The following is a 14,177-nucleotide window of genomic DNA, read 5'->3' on the forward strand; positions in this document are numbered from 1 at the left end:
TAAAGTTGACTCAAGCTCTGTCCCGTGTCCTTGTGTGTACCACATTGAGCATAGAGAAAAGAAAGAAGACCAAAGAACTGTCTGAGAACTTGAGAAGCAAAATTGTGAGGAAGCATGAGCAATCTCAAGGCTACAAGTCCATCTCCAAAGACCTGAATGTTCCTGTGTCTACCGTGCGCAGTGTCATCAAGAAGTTTAAAATCCATGGCACTGTGGCTAACCTCCCTAGATGTGGATGGAAAAGAAAAATTGACGAGAGATTTCAACGCAAGATTGTGCAGATGGTGGATAAAGAACCTCGACTAACATCCAAACAAGTTCAAGCTGCCCTGCAGTCCGAGGGTTCCACAGTGTCAACCCGTACTATCTGTCGGCATCTGAAAGAAAAGGGACTGTATGGTAGGATACCCAGGAAGACCCCACTTCTTACCCAGAGACATAAAAAAGCCAGGCTGGAGTTTGCCAAAACTTACCTGAGAAAGCCAAAAACGTTTTGGAAGAATGTTCTCTGGTCAGATGTGTCAAAAGTAGAACTTTTTGGGAAAAGGCATCAACATAGAGTTTACAGGAAAAAAAAAAGAGGCCTTGAAAGAAAAAAACACGGTCCCTACAGTCAAACATGACAGAGGTTCCCTGATGTTTTGGGGTTGCTTTGCTGCCTCTGGCACTGGACTGCTTGACCGTGTGCATGGCATTATGAAGTCTGAAGACTACCAACAAATTTTGCAGCATAAAGTAGGGCCCAGTGTGAAAAAGCTGGGTCTCCCTCAGAGGTCATGGGTCTTCCAGCAGGACAATGACCCAAAACACACTTCAAAAAGCACTAGAAAATGGTTTGAGAGAAAGCACTGGAGACTTCTAAAGTGGCCAGCAATGAGTCCAGACCTGAATCCCATAGAACAGCTGTGGAGAGATCTCAAAATGGCAGTTTGGAGAAGGCCCCCTTCAAAACTCAGGGACCTGGAGCAGTTTGCCAAAGAAGAATGGTCTAAAACTCCAGCAGAGCATTGTAAGAAACTCATTGATGGTTACCGCAAGCGGTTGTTCGCAGTTATTTTGTCTAAGGGCTCGTACACATGGTGTAACGTGCCGTGTGATGTGGCACGTGTACGCCGCGTGACCCTTTGCGTGCCGTACACGCTCCCATTCATTTCAATGGGAGCGGGGATCGTATGCGCCGCGCTAGTTTGCGGCCGTGCATTTATTCACGGCCGCAAACTAGTACGGCGCATACGATCCCCGCTCCCATTGAAATGAATGGGAGCGTGTACGGCACGCAAAGGGTCATGCGGCGTACACGTGCCACATCACGCGGCACGTTACACCATGTGAACGAGCCCTAAAGGTTGTGCTACCAAGTATTAGGCTGAGTGTGCCAATACTTTTGTCCGGACCATTTTTGGAGTTTTGTGTAAAATGATCAATGATTTGACTTTTTTTTTCATTGCCTTTTGTGCTTTTTCATTGCAAGCAAAATAAATGAAGATATTAATACCAAAGAGTTTGTGCTTGCAATCATTTTCTGGAAGACAAGGAGTATTATCTGACAGAATTGCAGGGGTGCCAATACTTTTGGCCAACACTTTATAGAGACCTGGTGAGTTAATTCTGGTCCACAGACTGTCCACCTGTGGTTGGGGGCCGAGGCCGATTGCTTTGCTCTCCACCCCACCCCAATTTCTTTTCTTCTCACTACCTGCTCCCCCTCCCCCCCCCTTTTTTTTTTTCTTTCTTCATCTTTCTTTCTTCCTTCTCTCTCCATCTCTCCTTCTCTTTCCTCCCCTTTGTCGATGCGGCCCGTTGTTATTGAGACTTGGCTCAGCTATTGTGTTCTTTTCTCACTTCACTGCCCCTGTTCCCTGTTATTTGATATGTTTACAGGTCCTTGCAATTTGGACCTGTACTGTTTTTGTATTGTTTGTATATTTGATACAAATAAGGGATTTATTTAAAAAATAAAAAAACAGACTGAAATAGGACCTTTCCTGTGTTTAGTCGTAGCCCTATATATGAACTCTGATAATACACAATCATGTATATGGGGCCATTAGAATATAATAGATCAGTGTTCTAGTCATTAAAAACATGGCTTGCACTCTGATGCAGCACACATTCATGTACATGGAGCTTAGAGGTTTAGCTTAGAGGTTTAAAGTGTGACCTAAAGTATACTGGGTTTTATGGAAAATATGCAAAGAGCAGCATGGAGGCTCAGCGGTTAGCGCTGGAGTTCTGAGTTCAAATGCTCCTACAGACAACATCTGCAAGGAGTTTGTATGGTTCTTCTCACGCTCCAAAGACATACTGATAGGGAATGTGGATTGTGAGCCCTATACAAGGGCACACCTTCATTGAGGCGGCTGCCTCAGGTGGCCAACTTTTGGAAAACTAGGGGGCAGCTTTTTGGAACGCTGTTTTATTACATAAACCAGCCCAAGACAGGCCGTTTTTAAAAAAAAAACGCTGAGCGAGACCTGTCCTGGGCTGGTGTACAAGTGCAGGCGGGAGAGGGGACATAAAGGGAGCTCGGTTGTGTATAGACAAATATTCTTGCAGCACAGCAATGCACACTCACACATCAGCAGCTCCTGCAGCTCACACTGACCGCCTTTTGGGCTGCTCCACCTCCTCATCCTTGCTCCTGTTGCTTTGCCCACTCATCTGCATAACATCTGCATCAACTGCATAGCGACCATTAGCCAGGTCAACTCACCAATAACCTGACACAGCCCAAGCTACAGTGGGGAAAACTCTCCATGTCTACCCAGAACCAGTCTGTAGTTTCCGTCCTCTCACCCCGGGACTAAGGGTTTCAGCGGTCACACCCCCATCAATCAGGTATTTATCCTCTATCATAAGGATAGAGGTTAAATATTTCTCATGGCATAAACTCCTCTAGGCTAAGGCTCACGTAGCCGGCCACAGTGAAAAAGGGTTGCAGGAAAAACCACGGAGTGAATGCATTGCGGCTTTTCCCACAGCGCTTTTCACAGAAAGCCTGCATAGTTTTCCTCTTTATGCATCAATTATACATATAGGGAAACTGCCAGCATTTCCCTAGGTATAATTCACATGCTGCAATTTCCAAAAAAATCAACAGTTTTGGAAATTACAGCATTTTTGTTGTGATATTTTTCTGCAATGTATAGATGAAATTCGCTAGAATCCCATCCACTTTGCAGGGACTGTAAAATGTTGCAGGTTTTTTTTTTTGCAAACTACAGCATTTACGCCAAATGGGGCCCCAGACTGTGGCCTCACGTTGTGGAAACGCAGCTTTTTTGTTACAGGCTTTGCTGTGGTTTTTTGAGCCAAAGCCAAGAGTGGATGTAACGGAAAGGAAATGTCTAAGAACTTCCTTTATATTTTCCATTCCTTTTCAGGTCACTCTACAGCTTAATAAAATAACACAGCAAAATCAACAACAAAAAATGCTGCATTTCCACAATGTTGGGCCTCAGCCTTAAAGGGTCTCTTCAACTTATGTAAAAAGACGTCTCTTTGCTGTAAATAGTAGTAGTAAATATATATATATATATATATATATATATATATATATATATATATATAAAACAAGCGGAAACTGTGGGGCATAATAGAGGTTGGGTGGGCCCCTTCAACTTCTATTATTCCTCACAGTGGCCCCTGAACACTCTATTATGCCCCAAGCGGCCCCTGCAACTTCTATTATGCCACACAGCAGCCCCTGCAACCTCTATTATGCCCCACAGTCTATTATGCCACTCTGGGGCATAAAGAGGTTGCAAGGGCTGCTGTGGGGCATAATAGAGATTGTAGGGGCCGGGGTGGGGCATAATTCCACATGCAAGGGACATTTATAAGAGCGTTCATTAGGGGACATTATGAAAAGAAGGGGGCAGGCAGCAGGCAGCAGAGAGGCTAGGTTCACCACTGGCCCTATATGTCTATAAAAGTGCTGTAGAATATGATGGCACTATAAAAGTAAAATAAATAAATAAATGAGCACCAGCCGAAAGCTACTGCAGAAACAGTCTGGGCCATACAATAACACGCGTAATAAGTGGAAACTTCTAAATGATGTGCAAATATGAAACACATACTGTACAAACTTTATAACATAAGTTAACATACTACAAAGTAAAACAATCTGGACTAAACCTAACAGAACCTAGAAATGACTAAATATATGGTACCGTACTTCGCTCGGAGCTTACGGGCCATTTATCAAAACCTTTTCAATCTGCACTACCCTCTTGTATTTTTCTCCTTCCACTATGACTGACCCTGTCTGGTCCGTGTAATAAATCTGTTATGCTCCTGGAAATGAATCACTCAGAGGTTTTATGCTTGCTGGCTAAGGGACATGTGTCAGATACCATTACTTAACTATCCAATAATGAAATAGGGACACACTGACATTATGTCAATTTTTGATGTACTATCTGTCGAAATCCTCTCTTGATTTATTAAGGTAAAAATAATCTGTTGCAGTCCTGATTTTTCTTTTTTTTTTTTCTCAAAGTCTAAGCAGTATTCATTTCTGATGATGAATATCATGATGAATATCATCAGCAATATTCAGGCATCTTTGAGTCAAAAAAAATCTACGCAGCCCTATCATAGATGTGTTCAGGTTTTATCTAAACCAGATAATGTTAGATCAGTGGTGGACAATGTGCTATATTATAAGAGCTTTAGGTGCAGGCCAGAGGTTCACAAAGAATGTCCAGCTGGGGTGAGTATGAGATCTTATACACATGTACATTAAGGGATCCATGTTGTACAGACAAAGCCCATCATTATAGATGAGCAAACTAGCTTGGATTAAAGCAGATTTGATCCCTGTGGCCTCTTTCTGTCTCTGGGTGATGTCACGCACCCTGGAGTCACCATTAGGCCAGTCATTCTACCTCTGCGATCACATGGGGTGCACGTGACGTCATGGTGGTTTGACTTGAATGGGGCCGCAGTGCAGTACTTAAAGCCTCTGCTATTCTTTGTATGGTACCTGTATGGTACCACGGTGTCCCAAAGATGCTGATCTGTCAGGATCCTGAGTATAGGACCCTTGCAGATCTAATACAGATGACCTATCCTAAGGATAGGCCATCAATATTGAAAAGTAGATTTAAGGTTTAATAAACTGGATGCATTTTATAGACAAAGAAATAAAGGTGTGTATCAGCTTACTGCTTGCTGAAAATAGGTGCAGTCATCCGAGAAATATGTCTCATAGTACACAAAGAAGAGAAGTCGCCAGGCCAGTTCCTAGGTAAGTAGTAACACTAGGTATAACTCTATAAGGTATAACTCTAGCACTGTCACAAGATGCTGGTGCTGAAGTTATGGGTGCATTTTATGGCAATGTTTTGCAAAGTTCCTCCATCATGTCATTATTTTGGCAAAGAATATACAGTGAGCCTATGTAGGTATGTATCACAGATGAGATAGCTACAACAGTGATATGTGACTGTATGTTGCAGAAGTGCTCTGTTATATGGCACAAATACGGTAGTACAGCTGACCTTGTATCATGAGTTGTTGTGCCCCTAAACAGTGTCAGAATTTCCTCAATGACCAGTGCCAGCCAGGGAACACTCATAAATATCTGCAGCTAAAGTTCTCTTTGGAATATTTCTTTCTTAAGCAGTGCCAGTCAGAATTCCCCATAAATAGTGCCAGAGACTGATCCTCAATGAAGAGTGGCCGCCAAGGTTCTCCATAAACATTGGATGAAAAATGTCTCTGTAAATAGGGACAGCTGGGTATTCTAGATATTATTCAATATTAAAAAATAGCTCCTTTGTACAACAGTCACTGGAAACTTCCAGCTGGATATTATGCAAAGTATATACCATATACTACATTGCTGAATAACCCAGGAATGAGTTTGAAGCTTGAAGAGTCAGCATTTGTTGAAGTGACACCCTTACTTGTAATATGTACCGATATTCCTATTATAAGAAATACTAATATATTCCTGGTTTCTAAAATCTCTGCTCATTGTCATTGAATATTTTACTTTGGTCTTGAATTCCAGTGAATAGAAATCTGTATGTCCATAATATAACTCGGGCAGATATTTATCCTCTGGAGGGTTTACTGACTACAGCCAGAGAGCTTACAAAATTAGAAAAAGACACAGAAAAAGTATTTACTACATTTATAACATCTCATTTTACAGTTAACAAACTTTATTTGCTAGAACTGGAAAACTATTTTATTTGCCTCAACAAAATGCTTCTTTCTTCACTTACTAGGCTTCTTTTCTCCCCTACTCCCACTCCCCCAGACTTCCTAAACAGCTCACTCTGAATTCACTGATAAATCAGACTTGTGAGATGAAGAAGAGTTTCACTGCATTGAGGGAACTGGCTGTATGCTGCCCATAGAAGTCTATGGAAAAGGGAGGGGTGAGAAGGAAAGAGGAAATTATGGAGATGAACAGAGGCCCAGACATGGAGAGAGAGTGCTCTGGTTTATACCTCAGCACAGTGCTGTATGCTCTTAAAGACAGTGGCCTGCAAGACAGGAGCCAGGTAACCAATCCCCACATTTGGTGACAGCGGAGGGAGCCCAGAACAGTAAAGATGGCACTGGTCTTTGCAGAATCCACAAAGTTAAGAAGCTGACAGGAACCTTCACGGATGCTTGAAATTCTGGACAAAAACGGGTAAGGGAGGCTTCAGGTGAGTGACCAGGGGGTAGTTCGCTAGAGAGGGGCTGTTGAGACAGATACATGTCAGGATGCAGCAGAGCTAATTGGGTCTACATTTTCATGCCATGAAGGTTAGGTCTTACCTCCAGTGCTGTATACTCAGTTATACCGCTCAGTACTTCTCTATAATGTCCTTCATGCTGCTGCTGCTTCTGAGTGGGTGAGAGAGAGTTAGGAAGCAGGATCTCCTCTTCTAACAGCTAATCTCCTCCTGCTTGCTCAGGAAAAACAGACAATTTATAGATGGACTCTGCAGAGGCGGAACAAGGGAACAATGTCTTATAAAGCTCATGTAATGTCCAGATATAATCCTACTCCTGATGTGCACACATGGTCGCTGAAACTAGGTTCACAGTAGCATCGCTTCTCCATTGTTGCAGTCCATTGGAGGGCCAAGGCAATGGAGAAGAAGATCTATAAAATAACAGTAACACATGGAGTCTGATGGACCCCATTGCCTATAACGGGGTTGGTCATCTCCAAGCAGGGATTTTTCCTCCAGTGATTTTCAGGTGGACATGTCATCTGAAATAACTTTTTAAAGGGGCTCTATCACTGGGAAAAGTAATTTTTAACTAATCACATCATTGCATAGCCTTTAGAAATGCCATTCCACACCTACCTTTAGTATGTAGATTGCCTCAGTGGTTTATGAATAAGTCCGTTTTTATTCATATGCAGGGGTGAGCCTGCTCCTTTCGCCGCCCGAGGCTAACTGCAGAAAGCCGCCCCCCCCCCGCCGGAGGAGGGGGCGGATCAGGGGCGTGGCTGGGCGGATCGGGGGCATGGCCGAGTGAAGGGGTGGGGCTTAGCCCCGTTCGCCGGCAGAGAGTAGGCCCGGAGACTGCCTGCTCTCTGCCTGAGCGTGAGGGGAGGCTGCTGGAGCAGCGCTGCTCCAGTGGCCTCCCCAAACCACCGCTCGGTGATAAGCCAGTCCAGGACAGCTTGTCCTGGACTGGCTTAGGGAAGCAAAAATGCCGCCCTCCCTGAGGCCCTGGCATAGTGCCGCCTGAAGCGCTCGCTTCAGGTCACCTCATGGGAGGTGCGGCACTGTTCATATGCTAATGAGCTTCCAGTCAGCACAGGAAGTTCCCAGCAGCACTCGTCTATGCTATTATCTCCTATGTCTGTGTGCAAACAGGAAGCTGAGTCATCATACTCATCAGCCTCCCATAGGAAACAATATGAGAGGAGTGCACGATGTATCGTGCACCAGACTAATTAGAATATGAATAAAAACTGACTTATTCAGAAACCACTGAGGCAATCTACATACTAAAGGTAGGTGTGGGATAGCCTTTCTAAAGCCTATGCAAGGATGTGATTAGTTAAAAATGACTTTTCCCAATGATAGAGCCCCTTTAAATTAGATTGAAATAATTTATGTCTGAGGTTTATAAAGTCCGTTAATACAAGATTTTTATATAATATGGTAAACAGTAAATCCCAAAAAATTCAGATTTTAATCTGCTTTTCGGTTTTAAGTATGTGAGCTGGAAATAGTTACTGTACAATACTGATCATTCTTAAAGAAAATTATGAAGTACTAAAAATAGGATGAAATGACAAAAGATAGGTGCTGTGAGTCAAGTGTATTTTGTGACTGTCACATGGTGGCACATTATGCCAGTTTAACCCTTGACTTCTCCTAAATGCTGTCAGAGCATCCTGACTATCTTTGTGATGTTTCGTCGGTATCGCTTCCTCTCTTCGCAGCCTGTCATGTTTTTGTCATCATGCTCCAGTCGCCAGCTGATCAGCCGCAGTTCTTGCAATTTTCTGAGAACAAAGAAGTCAAATAATGATTTAAAAACCTGCAGCTGTCAAATACCGCCAGCTCACTTCTCACTGAGGTTAACCCTTTAGATGGTGAACATGATCGCATAAAATTATTTGTCTCATAGAGGATTCTGTGAGCTATCAATTATATACTGATGGGGCTTAGTACCCTCTCCAGCATAAGATGGTTGGCACATCAAGAATTTCAGTCCCACACAGGCACTTCAGGTCGAAGGCTAAGGACCCACATAGTGGGCCGCAGCAAAAGAGCACTGAGGGAAAAATCACGACGGCAATGCATCACAGTTTTACCCGCAGTGCTTTTCCGCAGAGGACTTTGTACATATAGGAAAACCAACAAAAATGGTTGGATAAGTCTGAAAACCACTAACAAGGGCATATATTAAAACCAATAACTTTATGTGTCTACCAGTTAAAAATGTTTATTTCAAAGTAGTCCCCAAAGACGTAAAAAATGTGCACCCTGGTGAATAATAGTAAAACACTGTTCACACCTATCACATAGACTTGAATACACATTAACATATAACAGCGGTCCCACTACACTATGTTGAAATGTATTTGGGTAAGTTCACACAGAGTTTTTTGGTCAGGATTTTGAGGCCGTATCCGCCTCAAAATCCTGACCAAAAAGACAGCTCTCATTGAAATCAACGGGAGCTGCTCAGGAGTTTTTTCCGGGAGCCGGAAGAAACGGCTCCCGGAAAAAAGAAGCCAGATGCTCATTCTTCAGGACTGAAGTTTCTGAGTTGCCTCGTGATTCGGCCTGAAGACACTCCTTCCTCCGGACTAGGCCCATTCATTGGGCCTAATCTGGAGTGGAGTGTGCGGCTGGATGTTGGTGCAGTGCACCGGCTTTCAGTCGCGACTACCTGGCTTTTGGTCCAGAACTTGAGCCAGACTCTGCCTCAGGTTCAGGACCAAAAATCTCTGTGTGAACTTACCCTTTAGGTGAGCCAGTGGACAAAAACAATGGCCTGAATTATTCCCTTAGCAAAGCCAGGTATCCCCAGCAAACACAGAAACAGGGAAATTTTATCAAAAACCCAACCCAAGGTATATGAACAGGGGGCAAACAAATTCAGACTCTTTAGTCAGGAGTGATGAGGTGGTTACTAGTTTCATCAAACCAACTCAAAACCTATTCTTCCTATATGGAAACTCAGCTAGAAACTTATCCCTTAATCATGGATGTCTAACAAAGGGTATTTATAGGAGGAAAGATAAGAGGCCATATGCTGGCTATTCCCTACAAATTGCCATCTTTCTCTATATCCAAAACAGATTAGCTGAGAAATAATAGCTATTTAGGCTGTTCCCTCTAGATGAATTTCTCAGCTAATCTGTTGTTGTTTTCATATTCAAGAAGGGCACTCTCTAGTTATCATATTATTGGTTTTTGATACAGGGAAACCACCAGCATTTCCATAATTGACATGCTGCAATTTCCAAAATTGCTACTGTGCATTTTTTCACAATGTGGGGGTGAGATACGCTGTAAACTGCAGGGTTTTTTCAGCAGTATTCCTGTCACAGGCCCCAGACTAAGGCCCCGTTACCATAGAGTAACACGGCGCTCAATCTGACACGTAAACTCGTGTCAGAGTGAGTGTTTCAAAACAGAATCACATTGATTTCAATGTGTTACGCGCGTTAAACGGAACCCATTGAAGTCAATGGGATTCTGTTTTGAAGCACTCACTCTGATACGAGTCTACGTGTCAGATTGAGCGCCATGTTACTCCGTGGGAACGGGGCCTTAGGTAGATTTTTATAATTGGAGCAATTGAGAAGGATAGATTAAAGGGCTGAACCGGTTTTCATTTCTAGGCTGGGGATTTAGGGGAAGTCTCTGTTCAAGTCTCTGATCTTCTTTGGCCCGCAAGAGAGCGCATCAGTCAATGGAACATCACCTCTCAGCCACTGAGGGGATGAAGCACTGATCCCCAGCCCAGAGAGGTGAGTATATAGTGTTTATTATTTTAAACTTCACTAAGGTTAAAAGAGGAACTGGAACACTACTTTATTGTGAAACAAAATACTTGGTCATCCTAGGCAAAAAAGTGTGTTCATGTAAATACAAAATACTTGGTAAGCTACTTTATTGTGGTCTGATGGGAGTTTGCAACAATTTAGTTGTGGAAAGCAATGGTTACTTCTGCCTTACAGCATTAGGTTATAGGTTCAAGAGTGACCATAGGTGACGTCTGCTGGACTGTATTTCCTGCTCTGGTGTACATTCAGGCTGCGTTCACACGGAGTAACGCCCTGCTCATTCTAACACATAAAGACGTATCAGAGTGAGCGCAGTAAAACAGAATCCCATTTACTTCAATGGGTTCGGTCTTATGCGCACTACCCATTGAACTCAATGGGAGGCTTTTTTAACTATTGCTTTCAATATGATACGCGCGTATTGTGTTCAATGGGTAGCGTGCGTAAGACCAAACCCATTGAAGTCAAAGGGATTTTGTTTTACTGCGCTCACTCTGACACGTGTTTACATGTCAGAATGAGCGGCGAGTTACTCCGTGTGAACGCAACCACATAGCAACCTAAAAACCCATCCCTTCTGAATAAGTTACAACCTAAGATAACCCTGCTCCCAGTACACTATCACATGAGCAGCTTCTATGTCACCTATCTCTCCCTTCTAAATTGTAAAGCTGTATTCACATTACCCTGCCTGTGAAAAATGCCCAAACCAATCTGTTTTAACAGCCGTTTTATACCAATTTTGCATGTGTTCTGTACTTGTTTGTCTGCATTTAATGTTGTCTCTTTTGCATATGTTTTTGTTGAACCATTAAAAAATGATTAACTTCATTGGTCCTTTTTGACCCAACCCACTGGTCCATTTTTAACAGACATTACTTGGATGTCAATCCATTTTTTATGTCCATTAAAAAAACAGACCCATTGATTTCTATTGGGTTCATGTGTCCCTCAATGGGAAAAATAAGAACATGTCTGATTATGTAACTGACTTTTCTTCTGTCCCTTAGGCCCTGTTCACACGGGGCATGGGATCGTGTATTTTGGTCCTGATTTTGACACAGGAAGCCGCGTCAGAATAGGACCAAAAGGCGCCTGCCACGACTGTTGTGGCTTCCAACAGTCGCGGCCTCCCGCTCCAAAGTAGGCCCAAATGAATGCGCCTAGTCCGGAGGGCGCTGCTGCAAGGCGGACGCCGCGGCTGAATCAGCCTTGGAATCTGCTTGAAGAAAGGGCAGCTCACTTCTTTTTTCCGCTAGCGGGAACAAACCGCTAGCAGAAAAAAGAATGCTAGCGGTCTGCATAGCCCTCTATTGTGAGGGTGCGGATTTTGAGGAGGATTCAGCGCCAAAATCCGCCCCCTCTTGCCCCGTGTGAACGAGCCCTTATTTTAAAATAAGTCATGGCCGTTTTCACTGTCATGTGAATAAGCACTTAGCTTTTTTTAGTCTTCAGTCACTGAATTAGTTCATGTTTATTGCACTTGTTTTATGTCTTGTTTTATCATATATACATCTCCCTAGATTTAAAGGGGTTGTCCATTTCAGCAAATAAATGTTATTGTCTGTATAATGAAAATCCTATTTCCCAATATACTTTCTATATCAGTTCCTCACGATTTTCTAGATCTCTGCTGTCATTCTTTGTTTACTTCAAATGGATAGAAATGAGTCCATGGTCATGTTCTGGTCGGACCAATGTCATGTGATGGACACACTGGCGCATGGCTGTGATTGCTATAATGTGACTGTAACAAGCTGTGCACCTGTCTGTCCATCATATGACCATGGCCTGATTTTTATCCACTTGAAGCAGATGCCTAAGTACATTGGAGAACCATATAGCTTTTCGATTATACAGTGGCTTGCAAAAGTATTCAAAACCCTTAAACTTTATCACATTTTCTCACATTACAACCACAAACCTAAATGTCTTTTCTTGAGATTTTAAGTGATAGACCAACACAAAGTAGCAGCTAATTGTGAAGTTATAGGTAAATGACAAATGGTTTTCAATACTTTAAGCAAATAAAAATCTCAAAAGTGTGACGTGCAAAAGTCTTCAGCCCCCTATATTAATACTTTGTAAAACCACCTTTCGTTGCAATTACAGCTGCAAGCCTTTGAGGTTGGAGTTGCTGCAGCACTTATGTTAAAAAGTAGTCATCCGCGTATCGGGAAGTTGAGACAAGTTTTCAGCTGAGACTGAGGTTTCTGTATAGCTTACTTGTCTCTGCAAAGACTTCCTATTTCTCACATTAAATGTGTAACCTATTTGTCCATATACTGTATAAGGATTAATAGTGTCAAAATTATAGCTGGATTGTGAAAAAAGTGATGAAATCAAGTGGTGGTTAGGCTCAAAACACACTCTGCGGAAGTTACAGTTTTTCACTTCAATGCCTCAGCTACTGGATGGTTATATAAGTTAAGAAAAGCTTAGTAACCTGTGCAATATTCCAGTAAGACTAAGCCCCCTTGCAGACAACTGCATGGATGGTCAGTGTGCTGTCTGGGTTTTACCCGGATAACACACTGACCTATTCATTTCTATGGGCCCGTACACATGACCGTGAATGATACGGTCACATGTGTGGACCGACAGTCTCGGCTGCAAAATATAGAACAGGTCCTATTGCTGTCCGATTTTGCGGCCTTGCTTCCGCGGCTCCTATTCATTTAATGAAGGGGGCCGCGGAACCACGGCCAGTGCACAGGCAGCAAGCGGGTGACATCCGCGTGTCTCTCATGCATTGATAGCTGCCGATTAGCATATGGTCGTGTGCAACCGGCTTTAAAGCCTGTTTATGTGGGGCTCTATGCCATTATAGCTGCCTATCCATGCTGCTAAATAGGTAGTCGTAACTGCGATGAATGCTGCTACCTGCTGAAACAGGCTGCACTAGAGCGAAGCTGTAGTGTACATGCCAGATCTTTTAGGATTTTACTATTAAAGTGAATATTTAGATTAACCTGTACATATAGAGATAGCAGGGGATTAAGGCTATGTATTACAGTTTGTAAGTGATAGAACTTTTAGGGTGTCGGCACTTTTAGGGTGCCGTCACAAGGAGTTTACGCTCCGTGTATTCTGTCCATTTTACACGTGTAAAAATAGCCATTGAGTTCAATGGCTTGTTCGTATAAAGCGCACAAAGAAGCGCATTATATGAAAAAGCCATTGAACTCAATGGCTAACTACATTTTACGCATGTATTTTTACATGTGTAAAATGGACAGAATACACGGAGCGTAGACAGAATACACAGAGCGTAAACTTCGTGTGAAGGCACCCTTAAGGTTTTTATTTCCATGGACCTGTCATCATTCTGTAGTGCTGTACATTGCAATTTTTTGTTTTCCAATCTTCTGTTGGTACATAAAACCTGACAACCAGTTAGTGCTGATGGATTAGTTTTTGACACTTTAGGGCAAATTTATTAAGACTTATCGTACACCTGTCTTAATATAGGCCCTGACTGGTGCAAGGAGTGAGAGATTCATGAAGAGGCCTCTTCATAAATCTGCCTGAGTTCCGGAAGCCAGAATGGGAATCTATGACACATAGAAACTGTAGATTTCTATTTTACTGACACTAGGAAACTAGGGTGAGTTTTAGTAAATCAGCTATCTTGTGCATACAGTAGCTGAATGTGCTGGGCAAGGCAGGGATCGGGGCTTCA

The sequence above is a fragment of the Leptodactylus fuscus genome, chromosome 1, assembly GCF_031893055.1.
Source record: "Leptodactylus fuscus isolate aLepFus1 chromosome 1, aLepFus1.hap2, whole genome shotgun sequence".
Lineage (NCBI taxonomy): Eukaryota > Metazoa > Chordata > Amphibia > Anura > Leptodactylidae > Leptodactylus > Leptodactylus fuscus.